A 12,129-nucleotide genomic window follows, 5' to 3' on the forward strand; every position below is an offset into this window, starting at 1 on the left:
GCCTCTGCTCTTCCTATCATCTCACCTTCCTCCTTGTTTTACTCTGACTTTTTCTTTTCTTTTCTCAGCCTCTTCCAGTTCTGCCTTTTCGGTGACTTCTCTCTGCCTGACCTCCTGGTTCTTCTCCCCTGAGAGTTTGCTCTGGCGACATCCTGGTGCTTGTCACACTCTGCATCTCCACTACTAAGACATCTCTCTCAGTCTTTCTGACTGCTCGTCCCTTTGTCCCTGCCTGTCCCTGAGATTTCCTGCCCTTCCATGTCTCTGTCTCTCAGTCTTTCACCCCTTCTCTCTCTCTCTCTCTGATATGCATCTTTCCTTGTCCCTGTCTTTCTGACTTTGTTGGTCCCTCTCTGTTTTGTTTTAAATTTGTTTTCTCTCCGCACGTGTCTTTCTGTCCCTCGTGTTCTCTTTCTGTCACTACCTTCACACTGTTTCTCTTCTGTTGACTTAATTATCTTCCTGTTGTTTTTTCTCTGTGTCCCATTCTGGGATGCACACCAGCATTCCTTTGCCCATGTCTGAACCTGGGGTTATGGAGCCACATGGAGAAGTACAGGGACTGCTCCACCCAGACCCCTGACTGCAGCCTTGTCCAGCCAGCTGTGGGTTTTGGGAAGCAGCTGGGTCTTCCCAGATCACTGGAAGCCTAGCTTTGGCCCAGATCTGGCCACGCTGGCCTGGCATTGCCTGAGGCTGGGATACTTGGGAGAGAGGGCACGGATAAGTCAAATCCTCACTGGGCAGGAACATGTCCTAGCAGCACATACCTCCTGGCTGTGTGACCTCTGCAAATGGCTTCCTCTCTCTGAGCCTCAGTTTCCATCTCTGTAAAATGGGTTGATTCTGGTGTTCAAGCCTTGGACCTGTTATGGGACGGGCCTGATGCATTGATACTCTTTACATGTATTGCATTCAGTGAACATTCTCTGCTAATGTTATTTTCGTCATTGCTATATTTGTAGTTCAGCTCTCTGTGCCTCACTGTCCTTGCCTGGGAAATGGGGAGAATATTTCTCATGTCTTTGAGTGTTTGTGAGAACTGGGTGGGATAGTCGCATGCATGGCACATAGTAGATGTTCAATAAAAGGCCTATTTTTTTCTTCTTCTGAGACTAGCTAGTGCCCTTGGCAAGGTGTGCCTACCCTGTCTGGGCCTGAGTTTTCTCATCCGGAAGGAAAGCAGCGGAGGGCACCCTTTCAGCCCAAGTTCTGTCTCCTCTGAGGTCTCTTCATTGAGCTGGACTGGACTGAGGCTCCTGGAGTGGCTGCCACTCAGTGGTGACTCCACAGTGCCACCAAGTGGCCACCCAGGTCACCACGGGGCAGGCTTGGGGTCTGGGGCTGGGGGCTGGGGTGTGCCTGACTTCCGTGACCCTGCCAGAGCCCCCAGGACCACTACACAAAGGGGAAGAGATCTGCCAAAGGCACAGTGCCGGGAGAGGAAGGGAAAGTCGGAGCCCTGGGTTGTGGTCCTGGGCCTGCCTCAGACTTGCTGGATGACCTTGGGCAGGTGCATTCCCGTCTCTGGACCATGTGTTCCTCCCACACCAGACCAGCTAGAGGCTTCCTCTGGTGGCTAGATCCTCCATCCTGTAGTGGGTCCAAGGCTACATGACATTGATGGTTCACAATTTTATTAGGCTCGTACTCTGTGTTGTATATGGAGTAAACAACAACAATGACAATGATAATAATAGTAATTGTTCATCTATCACGAGAGTTTATTCTAGGCCAGGTTCTGTGCTAAACATTTGATGTGCACCAGTTCATTCATTCAACATGAGGTAGAATTTTCTAAGCACTTCACAGAAATTAACTTGTTTAATCCTCATAGCAAAGTGAGGCTAAGGGAGACCTGATTTTTTGTCATCAGATTTATCCACTATATATTTGTTGAGTACCTACTATGTGCTAGGCTCTCTGGTCAGCACTGGGGCCCAATGGGAAATGAGACAGATATAGTTGTGGCTCGGGCAGGTTCACAGTTTAGTAGGAGGGGCACACTGTAAGCAATAAACAAACAAACAAAAAGACCAACAAATGCAAAATTAAAAACCATTGTAAGAGATCTAAAAGAAAATAATAGGGAACAGTAAAAGGGAAGAGAAAGAAAGGCAAGGTAAGCAAGAAGAGGCAGCCTGAAGGAGGTGGTATTTAAGCTGAGGCCCAAGGGAGGATGAGGAGCCTGCAAAGCATAGAGGCTGAAGGAACAGCTTGTGCAAAGGTCCTGAGGTAGCAGCAAGCTTGTCCATGGGCACTGACTCTGAGAAAATATCCAGGAACTTTAAAGAAAAACCTATGCTTGGGCCCTCCCCACAGCAATCCTGGTCCCGAGGGGGGTGGGCTGGCTCAGGTAGTTATTTTTGTCTCCTGGGTGATTTCAATAGACTGACTGGGGGTCCCTCAGACTTTAAAGCTTGGGTCTTATTAAACTTTCCTGACCCAATGGCTGGGGTCTTGCAAGGAGGAAGGTTACCTTTGAGGATATCATTTATAAATAGTTTCTCCCACTGTAGACCTAGCTCTGTCCCCTGGGTAAGTCTCTATTTGGAGCCATGGCTTATCTCACAGATGCCATGTGACAATGATGCTAATGAGCTAATCATAAGGGCCTCCCAGAATAACAGTTGCACCATAATAACCCCATGAAAACACTCTCCTCAAAGGGCCACAGGAATGGGGCAGCCTTAAGTGGGCCCCTCTGAGCTGAGCCATCCCTTCCTCTGGGCCTTGATGGTCCTATGGGACTGCCTAGCTAGAGAAGGAGACTCAGACCACACCTGGGCTGGGGGAGAGAGAGCTGGGATGGATTGACAAGGTCTACCCTGGATGCAGTTTGGGGTTCGTAACAGTCACTGTTGGTTTACTGTAGCTATATTCAGACCTAGTACATCGGACCAACCCTCAGACAGTGAGAAGGATCCAAGCCCACTCCAACGCTTGGAAGCTATATAGACTGGTGAGGGACTTAGCTCTTAGAGCTTTGTTTTCCCATCTGTAAAATGAGTCCAATGATTATGTTAGTTTTCTAGGGCTGCCATAGCAATGTACTACAGATCTAATGGCTTAAACAACAGAAATTTATTTTTTCACAGTTTAGGAGGCTGAAAGCCCAGGATCAAGGTGTTGGCAGGGCTGGTTTTTTTCTGAGGCCTTTCTCCTGGACTTACAGATGGCAGCCTTCTCCCTCTATCTTCACTAGGTCCTTGTCCTAATCTCCTCTTCTTATAAAGGCTTTAGCATATTGGAATAAAGCTCACCCTAATGACCTCATTTTACCTTAATAACTTCTTTAAAAACCCTTTCTCCAAATATAGTCACATTCTGAGGAATTGGGGCTTAGGATTTTAATGTGATATGACTATGAATTGGGGGGGGGGCAGTATGAATTTGGTGGGTGGCACAATTCAGCCCATAGAAATGATGGATCATTCACCTTATAGATGGGGTTGAAACTCCTGAAGAACTGTCCATCTGTCAGCAGCAACCATGTCGGGAGTGATGCCAATGTGTCAGGCACTGTGCTGTCCCTTCCAGTTGTCCGTTCCCACATAACAGACCATCTAAAAACTTGCTTGAAACAATGATACTTTGTTCATACATCTGTGAGTTGGGCAGGGCTCAGCAGGGGCGGCTCAAAGTGGGAAACTTCCGGAGGGTCTTTTGCTCACACGCCTGTGGTTGATGTCAGGATGAGGACTGTGGGCTTAGCCTCCAGCTGAGGCTGTTGGGTGAAACGCTTGCTTATTTATGGCTGCAGCCTCTCGACATGGTCTGCGCTTCCTCACAATATGGTGGCCAGGTTCCAGGAGCCGATGTCAGAAGAGAATGCCAGGTGGAAGCCATATAAACTTTCGTGACCTTGTCTTGGAAGTCACACATTCATTCAAGTCCATGCAGTTGCAAAGGCCCGCCCACTTTTCAAGGGAGAAGAACTAGTCTGCGCTTCCTGTTTGGCAAGCTTCTGAGATTGCTGCTATGGTCATTTTTGGAAAATACAATTTGCTCTAATTACAGATGAGGCAGGCAAGACTCATAGGAGGAAAGACTTTGCCCAGGCTCATGCTGCACAGAAGGCCCGCCTCCCAATCATTTCAGCGAGCCCCTGGAATGTGTCTACTCTCCAGAGTGGCTGGTGAGGTGGCCTTCTTTCCCCAGGTCCCCGTACAAAGGCCTGTGGCCAAACCTCCATCTGGCTTGTAGGATGAATTTGTCACCAGGAGAAAAATAGCTGATTTTCTGCTTATTTTTTCTCAGCTCCTTATTCACATGTTGCCCAGTGGGGAGTAATCAGGGCCTCTGGTTTGCTTAATTCAACCGAGCCTCCTCCTTCTTTTCCTCTCCTGCCCCTCCCAGCCCTCCCCTCTGCTCTCCTTATTTCTTCCTCCCTGAGTTTCTCTCCTGTTTTTCTTTGTTTCTCTCTCCCTTGCATCAGCTCTCTCCCTGTCTCTGTCCCGGTCTCCCCCCCCCTTCCACCCTTCTCTAGTATCTGCACCCCACTGACACCCAGCATTTCATGTCTGTCCCCTCGGAGGCGTTAACCTCAGGGAAAACAGGCTGCTTAGTGCCCCTGCACAATTGCTCAGGATGCCTGCCCTGCCCTGCTGCATTCAGGAAGGGAGCCTGGAAGGAATGTGCCAGCTGCCTTCTTTGCTTATTTTACTTAAAAAAAAAAAAATTAAATTGAGGTGAAATTCACATGAAATTGAATTAACCGTTTAAAGTGAACACATCAGCGGCTTTTACTGCATTCACAATGTTGTGCAACCGCCACCTCTATCTAGTTCCAAAACATTCCCATCACTCAGTCTGCATCTCCCCACCCCTGGCGTCCACCAATCTACATTCTGTGTATTTGGATTTCCCCGTTTAGCACCTTTCATATGAATGGAATCATGCAGTATGTGACCTTTGGTATCTGTCTTCTTTCACTTAGCATACTGTTTTCAAGCCTCATTCATATTGTAGCAGGTATCAGGACCTCATTCTTTTTTATAGCTGGATAATATTCCCTTGTATGGATAGACCACATTTTGTTTATCCACTCATCCGTTGATGGACATTTGGGCTATTTTCACCTTTTGCCTATTGTGAATAATGCTGCTATGGATGTGTGTGGACAAGGGTTTGTTTGAACACCTGTTTCCAATCCTTTTGGTTATATATCTAGGATTGGAATTGCTGGGTCATATGGTAATTCCCTCTTTAACGTTTTGAGGAACTGCCAAACTGCTTTACTGTTTTACTGTGCAGACCTTAATGATTTCTTTAAAGGAATCGTGTTGGCATTCTGAAACCTTCTGTCTAACATTGTTCTCCTACCCATTTATATCTGAGGCTGAGCAGGGAAACCTTGTGTCGTGGATTAGATATTTAGCAATGAGATACTAGAAGGTCTCTGAAAGGTAAGGCCAGTGCTATAGTGGACAGGGCTGGAAGGCCAAGATGATGCATTTATGTTTTCTTCCTTCCTTCCTTCCTTCCTTCCTTCCTTCCTTCCTTCCTTCCTTCCTTCCTTCCTTCCTTCCTTCCTTTCCTTCCTTCCTTCTTTCCTTCTTCCCTCCTTTCTTTCTTTCTTTCTTTCTTTCTTTCTTTCTTTCTTTCTTTCTTTCTTTCTTTCTTTCTTTCTTTCTTTCATACATTGGTAAAACATGTATCCAGCATCCACCATATGCTGGGTGCTCTATGGCAGTGGTCCCCAACCTTTTTTGGGCCACGGTCCAGTTTAATGTCAGAAAATATTTTCACTGACCGGCCCTTAGGGTGGGACGGATAAATGTATCACATGACCGAGACAAGCGTCAAGAGTAAGTCTTAGACCAGGGGTCCCCAAACTACGGCCCGTGGGCCGCATGCGGCCCCCTGAGGCCATTTATCCGGCCCCCCACACTTCCGGAAGGGGCACCTCTTTCATTGGTGGTCAATGAGAGGAGCATATTGACCATTTCATTAGCCAAAAGCAGGCCTATAGTTACCATTGAAATACTGGTCAGTTTGTTGATTTAAATTTCTGTGTTCTTTATTTTAAATATTGTATTTGTTCCTGTTTTGTTTTTTTACTTTAAAATAAGATATGTGCAGTGTGCATAGGGATTTTTTTATAGTTTGTTTTATAGTCCGGCCCTTCAACGGTCTGAGGGACAGTGAACTGGCTCCCTGTGTAAAAAGTTTGGGGACCCCTGTCTTAGACAGGTGTAACAGGGGGAATCTGGTCATTTAAAAAAAATAAAACATCGTTCAGACTTAAATATAAATAAAATGGAAATAATGTATGTTATTTATTCTTTCTCTGCGGACCGGTACCAAATGGCCCACTGACCAGTACTGGTCCGTGGCCTGGGGGTTGGGGACCACTGCTCTATGGAACACTGGGGAGAGATGAATAAGTAGAGTCCATGATCTTGATCTCAGGGTGGGGGAAAACAGTCACATAAATAAGTAATTAACAAAGAATGTGATACTGACTTGCATGGGGGTTGTTTAAAGTGGAGGAGGAAGAAGCTATCTGGGTGGACCAGGCAAGGCTTGACAGATGGGTACCTCTTTGAGTGGGGTACTGAAGGATGAATAAGAGTTTTTTCTGCCCTAGTCAGATGGCATGATTGGTTAGCATCTGGGAACATAGAGGTTGCTGGTTTGATTCCATCAGGGCACATAGAGGAACACATCAATGTTCCTGTCTCTGTTTCTCTCTTTCTATTCCTTTCTCTCTCAAATCAATAAATAAAAGTTAAAAAAAAAAGTTTTTCCTGAAGCAAAGACAGGGAGGGACGTCCCAGGCATAGCGAACAGCATGAACCACATAGGGAAATGTGAGTCTTATGGTAAGTCTTAGGTGTAACTGGGGCACAAGGTAAATCTGGTAGAAATAATATTGAAATGGTTAGTATGTTCTTAAAGAATACCAAAGCCTATTAATAATCTGCTAAGAAGTCTGAGTTCTCATTTTGGGTGGTGGGAGCCATGAAAAGATTTAAACTGAGTGATTAGAGGAAATAAATGTAGCCTTCGTTTCCCTGTCTATGAAACTGTAGAAACTGATATCTGTCAGGGTGAACTGGGTTTTGATACAATAACAAATAATCCCACAATCTCAACGGTATAAAGCAACAGGTTTTGTTTCTGGCTTAGCCTACACATTTATTGCAGGTTGGTTGGGAGACCTACTGTACCTTTCTACAGTCTGTGCCTTAGAACTTTGGTGGGTGGAGCAGTCACTTTCTGGAGTATAACTGGTCACTGAGGCAGCAGAAAAAAGGAGCATAGCAGTCTTGATGTGTCCATGCACAAAGGGTATGACAGATGGCATTGAAGCCAGTCCTGTGGCCACACCTATCTCTAAGTGTGCAAGGAAGTGCATAAGCCCTGGGGGAGAACAAGACATAGGAGGCTTGCAACACAGATGGCCACCACAGAGGTCCTCTCTGAGTTTCTTCCATGTTTATGAAAACACAACTCTGGCTCAGGGATGTTCACTGCAGCATTGACTGCAATGCCTAAAGCTGGAAACAATCAACGTGTCCATCAATGGGGGATTAATTACATGTTGCTACACGCTCAGTCTGAAGTATCACACAGCTATTTAGAACAAGACAAGGCAGATTCTCATTTGTTAAAATGGAAAAAAAATGCCCACATATATTGTTAAATTAAAAAAAAATTACTCCAAGGTACAAAATATAGTGCCTGCTATGATCTAATGCACTTAAAAAAGATGATTGTATACATAAGATATATATATATGATAAATATGAAAAGCGTATATGTATATATGTCTCTCTCCATTCTCTCTCTCTCTCTCTCTATATATATATATATATATAAAGTAGAATTAACAACTTTTGAAAAGATAATGCAATAACAATAAACATTAAGCATAATTACCTCTGGGATAGGGATTGGGTCAGGGACTTTGCTGTTTGTGAACATCTATATCCTCAGAGCCTAGCACATAGTAGGTGCACAGTATTGCACATAGTAGGTGCTCAAAAATATTTGTCAGATAAATAAATATTTTTAAGAAGAGCAATTAACATTTTAATTGCATGCTCTTCTGTGTGATTAGAATTTGCTTTAATAGTATGTGAATATACTATAATACACAGAATTTGACTGCTTTTTAAAGACCAAGCAACAATGCCATTTTCTGATCTTCCTCTCCCATCAGCTCTGGAAGAAGCCAAGACTCGGGTTCACTTTTCCCTGAAGACGCACAAAGAGCAGTAAATAAGTGTAGCTTTGAAAAATCAGGGGAAAAACTGCCACGTCAGTCCTATTAAAAAAAAAATCCCGAAAAATAAACGAGGCTGTACTGCTCGCGTTACGCGTGCGGCGGAGATATTAGTCTTGTACCGTGAGGGGCTGGCCTCCCTTGCTCGCCTCCCGGAATGAGCCTGCCAGGGGAGATGGATCACTCCAGAGGTCCCCCCACTCCCTGCACTACATAGGGGTTCAATTAGCAGAATCTGTCCCTGTGTCCCCACGACAGAACAGCACCCAGCATCTGCTCACCCCTCCGCATCCATCTGCAGCCCAAGTATACGGAGGAAGCAATTTTTTTTTTAAATTTTATTTGTTTAATTGCTTGTATGCTGATTTCTTGCCTACACCCCCAGCCCCCCACCAACATTAGAACCTTGCTTTTCAGCTAGAATAATGTTCTTGCTGGGAAAACAGCTCAGCTTCGCTGAATCATGGGACCAGGTGTCACTGTGGGGAGCAGGGAGGGGTTATCTGGGGGGTGTTGGAAGATGGCGGCTTATGGCACTGTGACCTCCATCCTCCATCCTGGCAGAGGTGCAAAGACTTCACTTGGTACCACGACGCTTTATCATTGGTCCAGACAGCCTGCATTGAAATCCTGGCTCTGCTCAGGCCCAGCGGTAAAAGCCTTGGCCAAGTGACTCTGAGGTCTGGCCTCACTTTTCCCATCTGAACAATGGGGGCATATAATAACAGCTACGTTGTAGGGAGTTGTGAACGCTTAAGAAGGTCAAGATTGTACAATAAGCATTGATATGTGTTCCCTATGAGTATTTTAATATTTTTATTTCATCGCAGCACCCTAGTCTGATAGACTGGCCACATATGGAAGAGGGATTTTGGAGATGAATGCAACTATCTCATCTTTGAAGATTTATGTTCGGAAAGCTCTCCCAGGTCTCATGGGTGTGCACATAATATTGGACAAAGGACTCAAAAGTTCTTTCTAAAATTTTAAGTGGAAATTGAGAGAATGAACATTTACTGAGGGTGTGTGTTCTGGGCACAATGCAACTTTTGTGTGTATCAGAAGCTGCAAGCCATGTGTCTGTTTTTGTAGGATCTATAAGCTAAACCTAATTCATACATTTGCAAATCATTGAAAAACACTTTAAAAATGAATCCTATTCTGTGGCACCTGAAAATGATAAGAAATTCACATTTGTGTCCATAAGGACAGTTATATCGGCACACAGCCATACCCACCCATTTGCATTTTGTCCAGAGCTGCTTTATTGCTACAAGGGTAGAGGTCATCTGGCCAGCAAAGCTGAAAATATTTACTATCTGGCCCTTTAGCAAAAAAGTTTGCCTACCTAGTCTATCTTTCACTGCACTGAGGACTCAAAGCAACTCTGTGAGGTTTTTTAAAAAATATTATGGACCCATTTTATAGGTGAATACATTGAGGCTTTGAGGAACTAAGTTACTTGGCTCCAGGGTCACTGAGCATTGGAGTTATACCCATTTTATATATGAAGAGACCAAGGCCTGAAGAGGACATAGTGACTTGCTAAAGGTCATCCAGTAAGTAAAATAATGGCAGTGTGGGCACCAGAATCATGCTCTTTGGACAGGGGCCAGTTTTTCTGCTCCTGCCTCTCTCCCGTGAGACTTAGAGGTGAATATCCCAGAGTAATTGGAAGGGGCTGTCCCTGACAACTGGCTGATTCCTGCTCTTGGGAGACCTGATGCCCCTGTAAACTGGGAACGAAAGCAGGACTGTTCATGGATTAGGAGGGCTGGAGGTGCTGGGCCAGGAGCTTCTGGGAGTGGGAGTGAGGCAGAGAGTTGGAGAGAATCAGGATGCTTATGTCTGTTGGCTTTCCAGCTCCCTCATGGATTCACCCTCTGTCTCTCACCCCAATATCTGTCCATCATTCCAAGGATGGCAGCACATGCCACTGGGATGCCTAGAACACGTGTTGTTGTCCTCACTTGGTAAATACCTCATCCCTTGCATCATAAGTTACGTTCTCCAAACTCAGGCACTATAAAGACAACTCCTGCTCCTGGAGGGACCGTATAGTATTTTGGCCTTAAAATGATTTTGATTTGGGGTCAGCCTAAAATCCCATGGAGGGGGTCTTGACATGGGGCCCCTGCACATAAAGTCACAATGCTACAGTCGATGTGTGGAGGCATAGAACCGTGGATGATGTGGAGAGATGCTGATACTGTGTTAAAGAATATAGAACTGTGTTCTAGGGTAATCACAAATGTATTCACAAGCACACGGGCAACAAAGAGAATGAGTTGGGAGCACAGCTCCAGCGACAGGCAGACAGTGTCTGAGGGTGAACACTGACTATGAGCTACTGACTTTTACCTCTTGGGCTTCCCAGTTTTGTGACCTGTGAAATGGGCATATTGACAGTGTTATTTCTCGGGGTCAGTGGTGCTCCTATGAGATAATGTATATAAATGTTTAGTCCAATCATTTTTCTTAAAAAACAAAACAAAAGAAAGAATGGAGTCTATTTGTGAAGGTGGAGATCTACTGGCCTAAGCCAACCTAGGTATTTATAGGTCAGGTAATCGTGGTCCAGAGAGACTAAGTGACTTGTTCACTGTCACACAACAAAGTGAGGGGGGAAAGTGGGCACTAAGACCAAGGGTGCCCTGGAGCCCTTTCAGCTAGATCTCATCTTGCTCACAAACCACAGTTTTCAGGGAGAAGCACCCACAGGAACCGGGCAGGTCCGGGCCAGCGCCTGGTTCAGGCTGCTATTATTCCTATTCGAAGGGTGGGGCATGTGTTATCTACATCATGATTGTAAAGGCTTACTGAGACTTACTTCTTTGCCCACACCATTCCATATATTCCTCACAGCAGCCTCTTCTGGATTTCTACCTTCATTTCCCACTGCTGAGCCCCTCTACACAGCACATAGTAGGTGCTCAGCAAATATCTACTGCCTGAACAGCCCTTACTAAAAAGACCTCCTCAGCCCCAGAGTCCAGGGCAGAAACTAAGGCCTAGGGTGATAAGTGTGGAGTCTGGAGTCACACAGCTGGTTTCAGGCCTATCTGAGTCCAGAGAAAATTGCCCTGAGGTCCCCCAGGTTGGGGCATCCAGACACCTAGGCCTGGAGAGTCGATGGGCGGCCAGTAGAGCTATTCTCCTAGTGGGGAAGAACTTTGAAAATCAGCAAGAGGAGCTCAGGGCAAACACATTTTTGACACAAAGCACAGAAAAAGAGAATATAATTTCCCCCTCTTTTAGGTTGGTTTGGGGGAGGTCCCACTATGGAATGAATCATTTGCTTTGCAAAATCCCAGTCCCCAAGTCCCTCTGCTCTGGGGCCTGCATTGATATGCTAATACGAGAAGCCCCAGGGACCACCTCCTGGGTCTCTTTGTTCCCGGAGCATTTGTGGAGGAGCCTTTGTGCTGCTCTGTGTGTTCTCTGTGTGTGTGTGACAGGGAGAGGCACAGAGACCGAGAGAGAACAGAGCTGCGTGCCCAGGTGGAGGCCTCTGTCAGTAGTCCTGAGAGCCTGACGTCTGTAAGACGCCGTGGGGGCCGGAGAGAGCAGTAGTCATTCAGGGACAGGGACGCCTTTCAGAGGGGGGTGGACACTTGTGGCCTGTAGGAAGTATGTCAAGGTTCACCTCTCCTTCCTTAATTCCTTAATTCCTTCTTTCCTTCTTTCCTTCTTTCTTTCCTTCCTCCCTTCCTCCCTCCTTCCCTCCCTCCCTCCCTCCTTCCTTCTTTCCTTCCTTCCTTCCTTCCTTCCTTCCTTCCTTCTTTCCTTCCTCTACCCATCTACTCCCCCAGCTATCTACTGGCCATCCTCCCACCCCTCCATCTGTATTCCTACCTATGTACACATTTACCTACTCATCCATGCACCTACCCTTC

The sequence above is a fragment of the Saccopteryx leptura genome, chromosome 2 (assembly GCF_036850995.1).
Source record: "Saccopteryx leptura isolate mSacLep1 chromosome 2, mSacLep1_pri_phased_curated, whole genome shotgun sequence".
NCBI lineage: Eukaryota > Metazoa > Chordata > Mammalia > Chiroptera > Emballonuridae > Saccopteryx > Saccopteryx leptura.